This window comes from Phyllostomus hastatus, unplaced genomic scaffold (assembly GCF_019186645.2).
Source record: "Phyllostomus hastatus isolate PE091 unplaced genomic scaffold, TTU_PhHast_1.1 phas_contig_58, whole genome shotgun sequence".
NCBI lineage: Eukaryota > Metazoa > Chordata > Mammalia > Chiroptera > Phyllostomidae > Phyllostomus > Phyllostomus hastatus.
The window spans coordinates 9,322,499-9,326,417 of NW_025333916.1; the positions used below are offsets into that span (position 1 = coordinate 9,322,499).

At 47.4% G+C, this 3,919-nt stretch overlaps 1 pseudogene; it reads left to right on the forward strand.

The window, feature by feature from the left end:
• The first annotated feature begins 207 nt into the window (after positions 1 to 207).
• LOC123824923 lies at positions 208 to 2,233 on the forward strand (annotated as a pseudogene).
• Positions 2,234 to 3,919: the final 1,686 nt, after the last annotated feature.

Consider the following 3,919-nt stretch of genomic DNA (forward strand, 5'->3'; position numbering starts at 1 on the left):
TCTTCAGAGAGTACCATAATCCTGCTAGTTGCACTGCATATTTTCTATAAGTACCTACTTAACCAGAAGCATCACTAGACACTCAATATGAATACGGATAAAATTCGGTATCTGCCCTCATGTAGTACATATCAAGCAGGGGAAAGAAGACATAAATCATGATAATCAGAAGAACAGTATCATCAGTGCTGTCAGAGAGATACAATGATGGTTGGAGAAGGGAGAGACAAGATTACGGGACTGCACCAAGATGACTTTCCTCCTGGCCCTGGTGGATCTGTCACACCCATCCTGTTTTCATTCCTGGGACTTGCTCTTATTCTGTCTGACAAAACAGCCAGGTGCTCCGCATTACTCTGGACTCTAGTTAGTCATGCTGTAACTGATTCACACTCAACAGAAAACATGTGTAACGGCAGTTTTAGATCTCTATGCCAGGGGTCAAAAAACTTCCTATAAAGGGCCAGACAGTAATATTTTAGACTTATAGGCCATGCAGTCTCTGTCACAACTATTCAACTCTACCATTGTAGTGGTATAGCACCCAAAGACAATATGCAAACAGGTGAGCATGGCTGTGTTCCAATAAAACTTATTTACAAACAAGCAGTGGCCAGAAATGGCCTAAGGGCCATAGTTTGCTGACCCCTGCTCTATGCAGAAGCAAAAGTTATTTTAGTTCTGAGGGTTTTTTTTAAAGATTTTATTTATTTTTAGAGAGAGGGAAGGGAAGAAGAGAGGGAGAGAAAGATCAACGTGTGGTTGCCTCTCAAGCACCCCCTACTGGGGACCTGGCCTGCACCCAGGCGTGTGCCCTGACTGGTAATCACACCAGCAATACTTTGGTTTGCAGGCCCTTGCTCAATCCACTGAGCCACACCAGCCAGGGCAGAGGTTCTTTTTTGGTATCGGTATCCAAAATTGATAAATTCGCTACACAAACATTTGCATGTCACTAATATATGATGCTTCAGAGATGTAAAAATGAATAAGAAAGCGGCAAACTACTGGATCCTGGCTTCATACAGCCAGCCAGCCAGCAGCACAGCCAGCATCTACGCAGGTGCCAGGGGCTTAGGCTCCTGGATCTGCATGTCCCACTCCACCAGTGTCTAGGGCAGCTCGTGGTAGATGGAGGGGGTGGCCTGGCTATGGGGATGACTGGGGGTCTAGCTGGCATAGGGAGTATCCAGAGTGAGAAAGAGACCAGGCAATGCCTTAATGACTGCCTAGCCTTTTACCTGGAGAGGGTGAGGAGCCTGGAGAGGCATAATCGGAGACTTGAGAGCAAAATCTGGGAATATCTGGAGAAGAAAGGACCCTAGGTTGGAGGCTGGTGGCATTACTGCAAGGCCATCAAGGTCTCTGCAAGTTCTGTGGACAATGCCTGCATTGTTCCCCAGAGTGACAATGTGTGTCTTAATGCTGATGACTACAGGTAAAGTATGAGATAGAGCTGGCCATGTGCCAGCCTGTGGAGAGTGACATCAATGGGCTCTGAAAGGTCACTGATGACATCGATATCACTAGGCTGCTGCTGGAGAAAGAGACTGAGGCTCTCAAGGAGAAGCTGCTCTTCCTGAAGAAGAACCACAAGGTGGGAAGTAAATGGTCTACAAAACCAGATTGCCTGCTCTGGGTTGACTGTGGAGTTGGATGCCCCAAATCTCAGGACATCAGCAAGATCGTAGCATACATCTAGGCACAGTATGAGGAGTTGGCTTGGAAGAACCAAGAGGAGCTACACAAGCACTGGTCCCAGCAGATTGAGGAGTACATGACAGTGGTCACCTCTCAGACCACTGAGATAGCAGCTGCTTAAATGATATTCACAGAGCTGAGATGGACAGTCCAGTCCTTGCAGATGGACCTGAACTCCATGAGAAGTCTAAAGGCCAGCTAGGAGAACAGCCTGAGGGAGGTGGAGACGCACTGTGCCATGCAGATGGACCAGATCAATGGGATACTGCTACACCTGGAGTTAGAGTTGGCCCAGACCCGGGTAGAGGGGCAGTGCCAGGCCCAAGAGTATGAGACCCTGCTGAACATCAAGGTCAAGCTGGAGGCTAAGATTGCCACTTACTACTGCCTGCTGGAAGAAGGAGAGGACTTCAATCTTGGTGGCACCCTGGACAACAGCAGCTCCGAGCAATCCATCCAAAAGACCACCACTGGCAGGATAGTGAATGGCAAAGTGGTGTCAGGCAATGACATCAAAGTTCTGAAGCGTTAAGGCAGCAGAAGTGGAACATGAGACCAACAAAAAGTTCAGAGCTCACTGAAAAAATGAATAAGATACGGTGTGAGTCCTGAAGAAGCTCTCTGTAGCAGAATTTGCTGTCCTATTCCACTAGGTCCCTCTGTGTATTATAGAGATCTAAAATTCCGACCTTTAACAGATTTGCCTCTAGTTTCCTCATCCTTGCCCTCTTTGAAAACAAAAATAAAAAGAAACCAAAAAAATCAGCTAACAACTATTATCAAAATATACACCAACTGGAATTTCTCATCTGCCTGCTATGTACATTGTACAATATTAAAAATCATCAAGGTAGTGATGGGCCATTTTCTGCTCCCTGAGAACTGTCTATCTGGCCCAAGTCAGGACCAAAGAGACAACAAGTACCTGATTTCTAAAGCAGGCTGCCAAACAGTGAGACCAGACTGTGCCTCCAGGGATTTTTAGAAAGATGAAAAGACAAAATAGGACAATCACCTGCCTCTTTTCTCACCCCAGAGGAAAAAAAGAATCAGCCATGCATAGTTAGCCCAGGGAGAAGGTTCTGGCTTTTCTCTCTCCTCCAGAATTATGGTAGAGATTGGAGACCATAGTAGAGAGGAAAGAATGGCAACTCATTCCACTGGTTGAATGTCTGTTTAGGACAATAGCTTTGTTGACCTTCCCTGGCTCTACCCCTAAGAGGAAAGAGAATTGGTAAAGAAAGATAGCAGGACAGAGAGAAAGTGTCAGGATGGACAGGGTAGGACAAAACGGAGGCTGGACTACAATCAAAATGACAGCTAGACTACAATCAGTCATGGCGGCTGAACTACAGCCCGGAAGAGATGGCTGACGTCACCAGGGCATGAGGGGAATCACCAATGATATGTTGCTGCTTTGTTCACAAGGGACCAATCCCCACCTCTCACAGAGAGCCAACCCAAAATAAAACCCCGCCATTTTTCCTGTTCAGGGCAGCTTCTCTGGACCCCTTTCTCTGGACCAGAGAACCTCACCCATAAGCGCAAACTCCAATAAAAAGCTTTATACTGCCTCACTTTGTGGCTAATTAGCATTTATTCCTCGGCAGAGCCTAAGAAAACCTTTCATTTGGTGTCCAAACCTGGGAGGAGTTGCTGTCTATGGAAGACCACTCCTCTCCCTACTCTTCAAGGAGGCCTCTTGGCCACCCCACCAGTCCAAACACTGAACCAGGGTAAGTGCCGCTGTCCCTCAACTTCCTGGTCCTTGGACTCCAACTCCAGGTTCCCATCCGCCAGAGAGGCTGCTCTCCTACCGAAAATCATAGTGATACATCAGGGGTAGCCCTTCCAGGAAAAACTGTTCTCCCTCCGGGATCCAAGAATGGGTGGAGTCGTCCCCTGGCCTTGAACTCCATTTCTGTCCAACTTGGTCAGTGACTTAAGTTGCAGTCACCGATCTTCCATCCTTGGGACCAGGAATGGGGGGGCAGGGGTCCAAACCAGACCCTAAGTCACCTCTAGGGTGCCTGGCCTCAAACAAAACTGGCTGATTTTTCTGTCCACTATGGCCTGGCCATTATATCAGGTCAATAATTGCAAAATCTGGCCTCCTGAAGGCACTTTCGATTTCGTTACCCTTACTGACCTAAATAATTTTTGCAGATGGACTGGCAAATGGTCTGAGGTCCCCTACATTCAGGGCTTCTGGGCTTTG